At 43.8% G+C, this 14,725-nt stretch overlaps 1 protein-coding gene across 3 annotated transcripts in view; it reads right to left on the reverse strand.

The window, feature by feature from the left end:
- Nucleotides 1-12,775, reverse strand: part of abat (4-aminobutyrate aminotransferase) — a 45,539-nt gene extending 32,764 nt beyond the window's left edge. For 2 of the 3 annotated variants that reach the window (XM_034594513.1, XM_034594514.1), the window contains exon 1: nt 12,571-12,775. The gene's annotated coding sequence lies outside the window, so the exon portion shown is untranslated. The remainder of the gene's footprint in view (nt 1-12,570) is intronic. The other variant, XM_034594516.1, reaches the window with a different exon arrangement.
- Nucleotides 12,776-14,725: the final 1,950 nt, after the last annotated feature.

Genomic DNA, 14,725 nt, shown 5'->3' on the forward strand with positions numbered 1-14,725 from the left:
GCACACACAAGTTAGTCATTGGACCGATACTCTTCACCTTATATACAGTATGCTCCTGTAGTGGAAAATTCAACTGACCAGGTGTCTCACTGCTGTGATACTGTCTACCTGACAGGATGGAACCCTTATTTGGCGGTGTCTCACTGCTATGACCTTGATAAACAGGGTGTATGCCCTTATTTGGTGATGTTTTCTTCCAACTGCTACAGCGGACGGACAGACACAGATGATGATCTCATGTCTTTCATGTCTTTTTTCATATTATGTTTTATGAAACGCCTCTTTGTATAAGTTCTGGCTTTTGTGAACTTGCGGCCAGTTCCATTTTGAGCACCCGTGCTTGTTGTGTAACCTCTGCAGAGCTTACTATTATAAAGACTCAAAGGCAACTCCAGTCTGAGAATTTCATTATTTCAAATCTCAAGATGAATTTCCATCACACTCCCTTTGGGCAACATCATCAGAAAGCACCATGTACATTTCATAGTCACGCAGACGAAACCCAGCTGTACATATATGACGCCTGATGAATCTAATCACTAAGTTCAACTTCAGGAATGTCTCAAGAACATCAAGGCCTGGGTGACCCAAAACCTCTTACTTCTAAATTCAGACAAAACTGAGGTAATTGTAATTGGCCCTAAACATCTCAGAGAAACACTGTCTGACCAGATAGTCACCTTGGATGGTATTAGTTTGGCCCCCAGCTCTACTGTGAAGAACCTTGGAGTTATGTTTGACCCACATATAAAACAAGTCTCTAGGAAAGCTTTCTTCCACCTGCGCAATATTGTGAAAATTAGGAACATAATGTCTCAGAAGGATGCTGAGAAACTAGTCCATGCATTTGTTACCTCCAGACTGGATTACTGTAATTCATTATTATCAGGATGTCCCAGTAAGTCTGTGAAAAGCCTCCAGTTGGTCCAAAATGCTGCAGCACGAGTGCTGACAGGAACTAGAAGGAGAAATCATATTACTTCTGTCTTAGCTTCTCTGCATTGGCTCCCTGTAAAATTCAGAATAGAATTCAAGATCCTGCTCCTCAACACCATATTATCCAAATAGATCACTCTGCTCCCAAAATACAGGCTCTCTTTTGTTTCCAAGAGTCTGTAGTCCCACTCTGGGTTCAGGAGGCAGACACCATCTCTACATTTAAGGTTAAACATAAAACATTCCTTTTTGATAAAGCCTATAGTTAGGGCTGGGTCAGGTGAGTCCTGAACCATCCCTAGTTATGCGGCTGTAGGTCTAGACTGCCATTGGAACTCCCATCATGCACTGAGCACTTCTCCCCTTCTTTCTGTCTCTCTGCCACCAAATGTATTTATTTATTTTACTACATGTCACTACATAGTCTCTGTCTCTCTCTCTCGTTGCAGGTATCTCTGACTCCAGAGCTGCAGGATTCAGACAACAACAATTATTATCATTATTATTACTATGATATGAATTGTTGCTGCTATAATTGATAACATCTTTACATCCATAATTATCACTCTTATTGTTTTCATTATAACAACTAGTGAGAGCTGAAACCTGACGGTGCACAAATGTTTATGGTCTCTCTCTCCTCTCTAGGACTTTAGAGCTGCTCTCAGACATGCACTGAACTCTGCAGTGTTCACAAACATTTTTAGCACCTCACTTGAGACATGGTAGGTGCCAGTCTGCTTCAAATCCTCCACCATCATCCCCATCCCCCAAAAACCAAGGACCACAGTGTTAGACGTAATAAACACGACGTTTATATCCTTTTACCGTTATTTCTTTCAACTCTTCAACTGCAACACATGGACGGTGCCATTACATTTCTGCCCAAACCCTTTCTAGACCCTCTGCAGTTCGCCTACAGATCTGTAGAAGATGCTGTAAACATGGCTCTCCACTTCATCCTCCAGCACCTGGACTCCCCAGGAACCTACACCAGGATCCTGTTTGTGGACTTCAGCTTTGCCATCAACACCATAATCCCTGCTCTTCTCCAGGATAAGCTCTCACAGCTGAGCGTGCCTGACTCCATCTGCAGGTAGATCACAGACTTCCTGTCTGATAAGAGGCAGTGTGTGAAGCTGGGGAAACATGTCTCTGACCCCCGGACCATCAGCACCGGATCCCCCCCAAGGCTGCTGTCTTTCTCCTCTGCTCTTCTCCCTGTACACAAACAGCTGCACCTCCAGTCACCAGTCCGACACCACCCTCATCGGACTCATCTCTGGCAAGGACGAGTCTGCTTACAGGTGGGAGATCGACCACCTGGTGACCTTGTGCAGTGACAACAACTTGGAGCTCAAAACAGTGGAGATGACTGTAGACTTCAGGAAACGCAAAGTCCCGCCCACCCCCATCATCCTGTGGAGTCATTCCGCTTCCTGGGCACCTTTATCACCTAGGACCTGAAGTGGGAGCTGAACATCGGCTCCCTCATCAAAAAAGCCCAGCAGAGAATGTACTTCCTGCGGCAGCTGAAGAAGTTCAACCTGCCAAAACTGATGACGGTTAACTTCTACACTGCCATCATTGAGTCCATCCTCACCTCATCCATCACCGTATTGTACGCTGCTGCTACTGCCAAGGACCGGGCCAGACTGCAGCGTGATCGGCTGCAATCTGCCCTCTCTCCAGGACCTGCACGACTCCAGGACTCTGAGACGTGCAGGTAAGATTGTGGCCGACCCCGCTCACCCTGGACATGGACTCTTTAAGCCACTTCCCTCTGGCAGGAGGCTGCGGGCCATCAGGACCAAAACCTTGCGCCACAAAAACAGTTTCTTCCTGACTGCTGCCGGCCTCATCAATAAGCCTCATCAATAAGACCCTTTAACCGAACTGCACTGATGTCCCTACCTGTAACTTTGACACATTACAATAACTGTACATTTTGCACCATCATACGCTTTCACACACAGTACTATACTTTCATACACGCACAATCATACTCTCACACACACCCATCTAAAGTCTTACATCCACCACTATAACCTTTGTGTGAGAGAGTATGATTAAAAAGGAAGTTATTTGACCAAACAGGAAGACAGTTTAAATTGTCATTCCCTGATTGGCTTACAGACTTGTGCATTCAAATAAATACAACACAAAAGCCTGTAGCTGCTCAGCGCACTGCTAGCTAAATTGGAGCAACAAGCAGTTTTAAGGAAGACTTTATAGCTTTGTTAGAATAGCTGGGAGATAGCCATGGTATATCTACTTATTTACCTTCATTTTCAAGGTCAGTTTTTGTTATTGTCTCTGTTGTCTGCTTCAGGACAACCAGTGTGTCCCTGGGCATAACACCCTGTCAGTGCTATATTTTGTATATAAGGTTTACCTTGAAAGTGGCCATAATTAATATAATTTTTACGACGATGTCATTATACATACATTTTTTCTTTTCATCATTGACGAGTGATCTGAAATGGGAAGTTTTTTTTTTCACCTGTTGCGCATCAGTTAAATGGTTGTGTGAGTGAGTGAGTGAGTGAGTGAGTGAGTGAGAGAGTGAGAGAACGGTAGCTGAACAACAGCTTTAATCTGTTAAAATAGATGCTGGAATGAAAGGCAAGCCAATCCGTGATGCAACCGCAGCCAGTGTGGCCTGGGCATCAGGCAAGCTCCAGAGGAAGTACCCCTGGTCCTCCCTGATCATTTTACACCTGATGAACCAGCTCTGAATAACCACATTTTTAAGTGGTCTTCAGTGCACACTATGCATTCTGTGCACCTGACAGCACAATCATGATCACTGCAATGATATTGCACACAGACATACACTAAGATTTACTGCGAGTGGAGGGGTTCATGACTCTTCTAACATGCAACACACGCTAAAATTGATAAAAACAAAATGAAATGTGTTTGTTGTTATAGAGCAGTCGCCGGTGTTGATGCACTGTAAACAAAAGCACATGATCTCCGCAGCGGAATTGCCTACCTGCCTTACAACCCCTCACCAGAATCCTCTGGAGGATTTGTTGTTTAAGCGTCTGAGCAGAGAATCTCCTAATGAATGAAAAAAACATTTATCTTAAAAAGGGAGCTGATTCAGCCCATCCATACTGTATCCCAACATGTGATTCTGAAGCTTAGATATTCTAACATATATCAATGTCAACATCTCCTATTTTGTGAAGAAATACTAACAGAACGGCAACTGCACCAGTACTTGAAAAATAAATTTACACACTAATAGAATCCTTTCAGCTAGTGGTGCACCGATGTATCGGCCGTATATCGGTAGCGGCCGATATTCGCCTCGTTTACTGCCATCGGCGTATCTGTAATAAACTTGACTTTCACCGATAACATTGGCCGATGTTCATTGGTATGTTTTCTGCAGCCTGCCAATCTGGCATCCAGATTATGGTACACTGACGCCGTGTTTCCACCGGGCGCTGCCGCGCCAAGGAAAGCCAGGCGCCTCCCATCCACCTCCCTGTTAAACCTTTGTGTGGTTCACATGGGCTGCGATGCGCCGCGCCAGCGCCCTTCACCGATGGTTTCGGCGTGCGAGCGAGCGTATTGCGCCAGGAAACAGACTGAAAAATTATTTTAAACGATATAAATGACATATTTTATATGATATAAATGATCAAATATGCATCCCATACTTTGTATTCCCCTTCTGTTGTCCTGGAGTTTTAATTTTCCCAATCACATAATTAAATGTCCCCCTCTGCCCATCCACTACAGCCACACAAGCAGTCATATAGATAAAAAGAGAGGGGGGGGGGGGGGGCTAAAGGCTTGCTTGGAGAATACGTCATTGAACGGGTTACATACAACAACAAGCGGAGAATCGCGGGCTGACCGGTGCGGAGAAATGCGGGTCCGGTGTGCACATGCGCAACAGGTACTACATACAAACAGCAGAGACAATGTCGGCAGCGTCGGCTGTGTGGGATTTCTTCACTGTCTCAGAGAAAGATCGCCGTTTAGCAATTTGCAAGACATGTTCAGCCGACATTTCAAGAGGGGGTAATACCACCAAGGATTTCAACATGGCATCTAAAGTTACACTTGTCACTTTTTCTGTTTTTCATATTATTCAAGTAATAAACAAATATCGGTATCGGCTATCGGCTAGATTGTTGTTTTAAATATCGGTATCGGCCAAGAATTTCCATATCGGTGCATCCCTACTTTCAGCTCCATTTTAAAATGGTTTGTTAGAATCTGCATTCACTTGGTAACAAACTGATACAAATATGCAACGTAACAAAGAGGCTAATCCAGGCTAACAGGATGTTTTCACACTCCCAAATCAGCATCACCCCAGGGTGCATCACAAAAATGATCGTGCAAGTGCCTGCATTAAGTGCAGCTATGTCTGAGATTTGCCCAGGTTGAAAATGTCAAGTGACTTATTATACTACCCATTCAGCATTCTTTGCACTTCGGCTAACCTGTGTGCTAATACTAAAACTCAGATTAACAGTTTAAACTGGGCCTTAAATTATGAAATATGCAAACACAGACATTCTCCTCAACGGTTTGAGAAAGAAAATCTGAGTAATCCAGTGTTGATGTCTATTGTGTAGAATAACATGTTTCACATGCCGCTACGATAATAATTTAATGTTTCTTAAAAAGAAGCTCATAGTCTGTAGTTGATGCACACCTGAGGGTAAAATTGGAAAATATAGTAAGCAAATATGGATGAATTAATATTCCAGGAAAATTTCTCCTCCAAAGGACATCTCAAATAAGACATGTCAATCTCAAATAAGACATGTCAATGTTTAAAAAGAGTAACTAATATAAAATAATGTGCGATCAAAAATAAAGGCTTTATTAAACTGAAAGCCTCATTAAAACTGTCAAAAGCAAATGGAATATAATGCTCAATAAAGAAAAGGAAAAAGGTTGAGGATAGCTTATGCACTTTTAGTGCATGAGTAAGGAAGGTTTCTCTATACTTTGGCCTTCATGTAACATAAATCTTATCAAATGTTTTGCATAAAAATTCAAAATAATTTAAATGCACTGACAATATCTCTGAACAGAATTATTAAACACAACTAGTTGAAACAAAATATAAAGTGCATCCTTCATTAAAAAATGAGGGCTCTTTTAGAACTGACAGGCTGCTGTATGCGAGTGCATGCAATGATGTCTGTTTCATATTGAAATTGTAAGATATTTTGTTTAGTTGCTTTATTGTGGAAGGTTGGTTTGTGTTTCCTGTCAGGAGGAAATCCTTGTCTTCTACCAAGGAAAACGGCTGGTCATCAAGAGTGATAAATTCCATGATTCTGTCATTAATTGCTTTAGCCTGTGGACTATATCTAGCAAACTTCCTGCAGTTCTCAAATGCCTGCTGGATAGGCACTGCTGCACTGACACTCACTTTGACCTTCTTTTCCCTTACTAACGTTGGCTGCAAACGCCTCGTATTCTCGCCATATATCGTGTTGAGAGTGGATAAGTGTATGAATGCATGTAACTATATTTGTTCAGGAGGAGGCGCTGTTGCGCCTCATATGGCATGGAGTCACGTGTGACTGATGACACCACTACCTTATAAGGGGGATGTTTACCCTCTCACCCTGTACCTGACTCTCACGGAGAGCAGCAGGTTGTGCACAGTTCTGCAATAAACAATGCCACGAGATTGATGGCTGAAGAGACAAACTTCTGAACGTCTGTTCATCCCTTAGAATTATTATTTCGCTGTGCAGGTAGGCAGAAGGAATAAGCCTAGGTTATGGGCCCAGCAACCGAGAATGATTCTAAAGTTTGACGGACACGTGCGTCGATAGCTAGCAAGACTGCGCTAGCATACAGAAGTAGGATTATCCAAAAGAGCTAGTTTAGCATCGGGAGTACCGGGAAGCTAAAGCTAGGCTAAAAAGGAGCTAAACTGAGCTACAAACACAAAAAGCCATGGCGAACAGAAGCAAGAGCAAGTGGCCCACGTTTGACGGGAGAGCAGAGGAGTATGAGCTCTGGGAAGAAAAGGCTAACGATGACAAGCTGAATGCGGACGCCTATTGTGCATTGGCGCCGCTACTTGACAATATGAGCTTGGGACTGATATTCAGAGACACGAAGGACAAGGGCCGAGAGAGTCTCAAAGTGTTAAAAGAACACTACATCGGAAAAGGTAGGCCCCGGATTGTCTCCCTGTACATAACAATGACTGCGCTGAAGAAAGCTGACAACGAGACTGTAACCAAATACGTTATCAGAGCTGAGCAGATCATTACGGCACTCAGGGGTGCAGGTGAAGCACCGAGTGAGGGACTGATGATGGCGATGGTCATGAGGGGGTTACCGGAGAAGTACAAGCCGTTCACACTGATGGTGACGCATGGTTCAGCGGACATGACGCTGGGAGAGTTCAAGGCAAAGTTGAGGAATTCCGAGGCTTCAGAAGACTCAGACCCAGTCGCAGAAGAGGCAGGAGAAAGGGTGCTGAGGGCCCAAGCGGCGCCAAGGAAAAAGACCGGGCCAGTGGAGATGGTGTGTTGGCGGTGCAGAGAAAAGGGCCACAGAAGGGATGACTGCACAGAGAAAGTTTGGTGTAGTTTTTGCAAAAGCAGGGGGCACACAGACAAGGCGTGCACAAAGAAGGAGCGTGAACGGAGCGCCCGGTGTGCGTGTTTCCAAGATGGCGGCGGCAACGGCGGTGGCCGTAGAGCAGGTCGTGAACCAGATGGCGCCCGGGGAGCCGCGGGAGGAGGGCGCCATCTGGGCACAAACAGAAGATGCCAGTCTCTCAGGGCAACGGCTGCAGATCCAGAGAAAGGGACTGATCGTGGACACGGACGCGTCGTCCCACATCATCAACGACAGGAGCAAGTTCAAGAGCTTCGACAGCACCTTCAAGCCGGAGCGACACAGCATGGAGCTGGCAGACGGGAAGCGTACCGTCGGGGTGTCGCAAGGCAGGGGAGATGCACAGGTATGCCTCATAAACAGTGAGGGGCGCCGGTGTGCAGTGACTTTAGAGAACGCTCTCTACATCCCCTCGTACCCCCAAGAACTCTTCTCAGTGAAGTCTGCTACCGCTCACGGTGCCAAAGTGTTCTTCGACGAAGGTAAAGATGTCATAGTGTTGCCGGATGGCACAAGGTTTGATATTTATGTATGTAAGAGGATGTACTACTTGCAAACTGAGTGTGATGTAGATGATGTGTGTCATGTCAGCTATGATATCCAGACATGGCATGAGGTAATGGGTCACTGCAATTACGAGGATATCTTGAAGCTGCAGGATGTAACAGAAGGCATGCACATTAAAGGTGCAAAGTGTAGGCCTGATAAAGAATGTGCAGTGTGCATAGAGGGAAAGTTCACTCAAACGAGAAACAGAGATCCGACTGATAAGATAAAGACACCACTTGAGCTGGTGAACACAGACCTAGCTGGTCCAGTAAACAATGAGTCCATAGATGGTTCCAAGTACATGCAGTCTTTCACAGATGTGTGTACGGGGGCAGTGTTTGTTTACTTCCTGAAAGCAAAAAGTGATGCAGTTCAGGCCACTGAGAAGTACCTGGCAGATGTAGCGCCTTATGGCACTGTGAAATGCATTAGATCAGATAACGGGACCGAGTTCAATAACAGAGAGTTTCAGACACTACTGAGAAAGAACAAAATCAGACACGAGACTTCCTGTCCTTACTCCCCGCACCAGAACGGGACAGCTGAAAGGGAAGGGCGCACTCTTTTCGAGATGGCCAGATGTAAGCTTATCGACAGTGACCTACCTAAGAGTCTTTGGCACTATGCCATCCAGGAAGCAGCCTATACCAGGAACCGGTGCTTTAACAAGCACACAGGCACTACCCCATATACAGCACTGACAGGTAAAAAGTGCAATCTAGCCAGGATACATAATTCGGGTCAGTGTGCTATGCCTACCAGCAAGACAGAGGAAAAACTAGATTCTAGGTGTGAGAGAGGACTCTTTGTAGGGCATGACAAGGGCAGTCCTGCCTATCTAGTTTACTACCCCGGTAAGGAAAAGTGCAGAAGCACAGACTGGTAAAGTTTGTTACCAAGACAACCTGTGAAAACGAGACTCAGACACAGGAGCTAGGACTGGACCCCAAAGTAGATTGTGACAAGAGAGTAGAGACTCCACAGCCTAGTGTACTGAGCACAGATGTACAGACTGAAGGTCCACAGTCAGCACCAGAGGATGATGGCGAGAAGCACCCTAGGGTGACGTCACATGCCTCAGACAGTGGGAGATATCCCACCAGAGAGCGTAAACCCCCGGGGTATCTGAGAGATTATACTCTGGAAGATACTGATGATGACAGTACACTCGCTAGTGTAGATTATTGCTAGGCCATGACATCAACTGAGTCAGGAAAGTGGAAGAAAGCGATGGACGAGGAGATGAAGTCCCTAGAGGACAACCAGACCTTTACCCTGACTAAGTTACCAGAGGGCAGGAAGACAGTGGGAGGAAGATGGGTATACTCGATCAAGGGTGACATTGACGGACACGACCAGTACAAAGCTAGGTTTGTAGCGAAAGGATACAGTCAGAGAGCAGGGATAGATTATGGCGAGACGTTCTCACCAACAGCCAATCTTACAAGTATACGTGTAGTGATGCAGAAGGCAGCCCAAGACGATTTGATCTTGCATCAAATGGACGTGAAAACAGCCTATCTGCACGCCCCCATTGATCGAGATATCTACATGGAACAACCTGAAGGTTACGAAAAAAAGGGAGAGAAGCTAGTGTGTAAACTAGAGAAGTCAATTTACGGCCTGAAGCAGTCGGGGCGTAATTGGAATGAGATGCTCCACACATGTCTAGTAGATGACAACTTCACTCAGAACCCGACAGACCACTGCGTCTACACAAAAGAGTCTAAAGAGGCAGGGAAGGTAATAGTAGTTATCTGGGTGGATGATCTTATCATTGCAGCCAGCAACAACGAGAGTCTAGAGAAAGTGAAAAACATGCTTTCTACCAGATTTAAGATGAAGGACCTAGGTAGGTTGAAGTATTTTCTGGGCATGGACTTCAGCCAGTCTGACGGCTGTGTAAAAGTGTCACAAAAGAGGTATGTTGAAAAGATACTGGAACGTTTCGACATGCAGGAGTGTAGAATTAGAGAAACACCATGTGACCCAAAGTTACTCTGAAGATGCGCCTAAAATGTCTGATGTGAAGAAGTACAGGGAGGCTGTCGGCAGTATCATTTACTTGACAACCTGTACACGTCCTGACCTATGTTTCGTGGTGAGCAAGTTATCACAGCATTTTGCTGACCCTACAGATGAACATTGGGTTACGGTGAAACATGTTTTGCGTTATCTGAGAGGTACTGCAGACAAACAGCTCTGTTTCAGAAAGAGCAGAGAGAGTCTAGGCCTACGGGCATATAGTGACGCAGACTGGGCTGCGGACGCTAGTGACAGACGCAGTACCACCGGGTATTGTGTGAGTATGGGTAAAGACAGCTCCTTAGTCTCTTGGAAAGCCAAGAAGCAACCCACGGTAGCATTATCCACATGCGAAGCAGAGTACATGGCTCTAGCTCTAACAATACAGGAGTGTATTTATTTGGAGCAACTACTGGGAGGTATAGATACCTATGTGTATAAGAAAACTGTTGTTTATGAGGATAACAAGGGGACAATTGCGCTTGTTAGGAACCCTGTGTGTAGACAAAGATTTAAGCATGTGGACATCAAATATCACTTCATTAGGTCTACCATAAGGGAAGATAAGATGTCACTTGTTTACTGTCCCACAGACGACGCAGATGTTATGACAAAGCCCGCCTCCAGACTTAAGCTGAGGAAATTTGCAGGAGTCATGTTTGGTGTGTAAAATGTTGACATTTGACTATGCCATGTTTTTGTTTTGTTTATTTGGTTATGTAAAAGTTGTACAGTATACACGTCATTCATAAGTGGGAGTGTTGAGAGTGGATGAGTGTATGAATGCATGTAACTATATTTGTTCAGGAGGAGGCGCTGTTGCGCCTCATATGGCATGGAGTCACGTGTGACTGATGACACCACTACCTTATAAGGGGGATGTTTACCCTGTCTCACCCTGTACCTGACTCTCACGGAGAGCAGCAGGTTGTGCACAGTTCTGCAATAAACAATGCCACGAGATTGATGGCTGAAGAGACAAACGTCTGTTCATCCCTTAGAATTATTATTTCGCTGTGCAGGTAGGCAGAAGGAATAAGCCTACCTGTTAACACATCGTCATCGCGATGACAGACTCTAAGGTGACTTATGAGTTTGGTATTGTTAAATTTGCAAATGTTTTTCCCCCTCACGGAACCTTTGCACATTTGTTACAAATTGCAATCCTACAGTCGCTCTCAGAAAGTGTGAACAAATTACAAACCGGCGACGCAGTTTTCAGTTCCGACGTAAACACATCACGCTGGTATGGACAGGCACGGATGTATGATGTCATGAGCGCGACCAGGCGGTTTATCGGCTTTAATTTCCGATTCCGATAGATAATGAATAATAATAAATGTAATTGAATACCCCTGTCCTAGCCCCTAACAACTGAGAGGCTTGCAACAGGAAACAAAAATCAGGTAACAAAATTTAGGTGACACATCTTGACCGAAAAAAACTGAAATCAACACACCAGTAACCGTCAGTTTGTCTTTGTGAGCCATTTCCTTCTATCAATAAACTAATACATAAAACTGGAAAAGATTCAAACAGTCTCATTCGTTTGTACATGAGCTTTTGAGACGAGTGATCAATAAGGTGTTGAAAATAACTTCACAAGCACACCATCTACAATGCCAATACATTCTAGAATGATAAAGTAGTTGTATACTATCTAAACTGAATTATTGAAGAATAGTGTATAGAACTAGCAGTATGTGAAATAAACCAAATTACATTTTAGTAATTTCAATCAAGAACAAAAAGTCCAATTCTGTTGCAAATCACGTGAGGTGCCCCTGTGTGCAAAATCAGTGTGTGTGTTGAGCTGCAGGGGGCCCTTCAACAACATCAACTACAAGTTTAAACAAAGATCCTACTGTCATCTACTGATAAACATCAATTTCACAATGTTTCAATTTCACTGTGCTTTTAAATCAACTTCATGTTGCTATACAGCTGGACTGATTTTAACAACACATTGAACTGCTCTGAGCGAGGTGAAGCTACATGGAGCAGTTGCTCTGGATCCATGTAGACTAAAGGAGCAGCAGCACATCCCTTTCGTCTACATGTCAGAGCCGATGATTCCAAATCACCGAGGCTTTTCAAACTTGATTAAACAGATGTTGTTCCTTCAAGTATTTAACGTGTGTCTACGCTTCTGCTGAAAGATCTGGTTCCCTCTGGATCCGGCTGGTCTGACCATAACCCTGCAGGATCTGGATCGATAGAGTAAATAGGGAAAACAGAATAAGATTCACTAACTGGTTATGTTCGCTGCAGAGACCGTGTCAGCTGCTGTTTTGACATGGCCGTTGCAGACTGAAGCGCAACCCGATCCTGACGGTTCAGCAGAAAGCTCAGCGACGTAGTGTGAATGCGCCATGACAGCGGTGTGAAATGTCTACCATGAGCCGTGTGTCAGTAATGAAGGCTTTGAGGACTTACCGACGATCTAGCGACGGCTGCAGGGTCTGAGAAGGTCCCCGCCGCACAGGGTGACAGGATGCGTCCGGTCTAAGGCAGCTAGGCCTGCTCTCTACGGGGGAGGGGCTTGTTCCCTCTCCTCGTCTCCCTCTCTTTTTGAAACAAATCTGTATTTGTATGCTAATGTTGAACACGTTATCTAGGACATCGTTTCAGTCTGTTTTAAACACCATGAAACCACAGCAGATGTGTTTTGAAGGGACTGCTGAGAGACAGAGGGACCATGAGTCAATCACAACTCAAACACACTGCTCCACCCAGTGGCGGATCAAGGATATTTGGAAATCAGGGGCCATGTAGGAGGGCTTAATTATATGTTCAATATCCGTGCATAATTCCATATTCAGTATGGTTCAAATTCAAGATATCCCTTTTTTACTGACAATGTGTACTTCAAAAGAGCGTAGAACGTTTAAAAAAAAGGTCACATTTGTTCACTTCCACTTCAGGGGCAAATCAGAATTCAGCTGCGGCTTGCCCCTGGCTCCACATAAGAGCCCGGCCACACATACACAAAAACATTCACCTCCTGTTCACTTCCAATCTGTGCAGGCGAGGAAGCGAATAAAACATTAGCTTCCTGTGGCAAAGCAAATCTGCAGCATCGCTTCACATTGAGTGAAATTTTGGTGAACTATGACCCACGAAATTTGCGTATGTGTGACCAGGCCCTAAAGCTGTCAACTTAAGTCATGCGGTGGCCGTGAATGTTAGAATGTCTGTTGAGAAGAAGATTCATATTTAATAAACTGCCTTACTTGTGTGTACTTGCGGCGCATATTCACATGCACAAAATGAAAACCTACACATCCAGCTACAAGCTCTGTGAGGACCAGTAAGGATGCTATTATGTGGTGGCTCAAGGTGCACATAACTTCAAACAAGACAATGATTCTCTGTCAATGTGAAGTACAACTCTGGACTAAGGTGAAGAGCCACTGATATTGATCTTTAGATGTTGACTTGCACATCGTGGATTGTGAAGGTGGGTAGTAAATTGTGATCATGGACCATAGATCATGACAGTGGATGCCGAATCAGATATCGTGATTGTGGACTGTTGTGGTCGATCGTGATCATGGTGATTGTGGATCAGATGATGGTGGATTGTGGATCGTGATGGTGGATCCTGATCATGGTGGTGGATCCTGATCATGGTGGTGGATCCTGATCATGGTGGTGGTTTGGGATGGTGGAGTGACGATCGTGGTGGCAGCCGATCATTTTCTACCATTACTGACAATAACTCCTCCATTTCAATTGTCACTGCTGCTCCCTTCCTCTCTATCAGACATTTTCTTATGTATAAATACTTAAAACATTGACACACCTTTCCAATATGTTAAAAATTATTTCCTCCACTCAATGTTGGAAATATTGTAATTTTGTTGATGTGTTCAGTTACACCTATTGCATTTCTGTCCATCCTGGGAGAGAGATCCCTCACATTCTTCCACTGTTAATAGGTTTTTTTTGGTAGTTTTTCCCCAACTCTTATTGAGGGTTAAGCACAGAGGATTTCACACCTTGTTAAAACCCTATCAGACAAATTGAAATTTGTATAGCCCATATATATATATTATTTTGGTTGTTAATAACCAACAATCAAAATAGTTTCTGTCCATTAATCAATCAAATTTTATTTGTATAGCCCATATTCACAAATTTCAATTTGTCTGATAGGGCTTTATATATATATATATATATATATATATCAACCTTAACTAATAATTCAGCATTCTCTGATGCAACAAAAATAAATAATAATAATAAAGATCAATAGTTTGCTGAAATGCTGAAAGTTGCATGGAGCCAGAATGAGAAATATATATGCATGTTGATGTACTGAGTGAGTGGTACAAGTGGTATTTATTTATTTATTTTTTATTTCATTTATTTATGTTATTCATATTTAGCAGTGTACAGACTTACAACTCGAGATGACTTTTGATCACCAAAGTTTAATTACTTCCATTATGATCATATATCAATGCATGGAACAAGTTGAACAATAAATAATGAAACATTCATGGATTTATTAAGTAAAATTGATTAGGTCAATTTGTAAAAATTACTGGTTCTATCTTGAATATACTAAATTGATGATACTGTTTTG

Source organism: Hippoglossus hippoglossus, chromosome 8 (assembly GCF_009819705.1).
Source record: "Hippoglossus hippoglossus isolate fHipHip1 chromosome 8, fHipHip1.pri, whole genome shotgun sequence".
Classification (NCBI taxonomy): domain Eukaryota; kingdom Metazoa; phylum Chordata; class Actinopteri; order Pleuronectiformes; family Pleuronectidae; genus Hippoglossus; species Hippoglossus hippoglossus.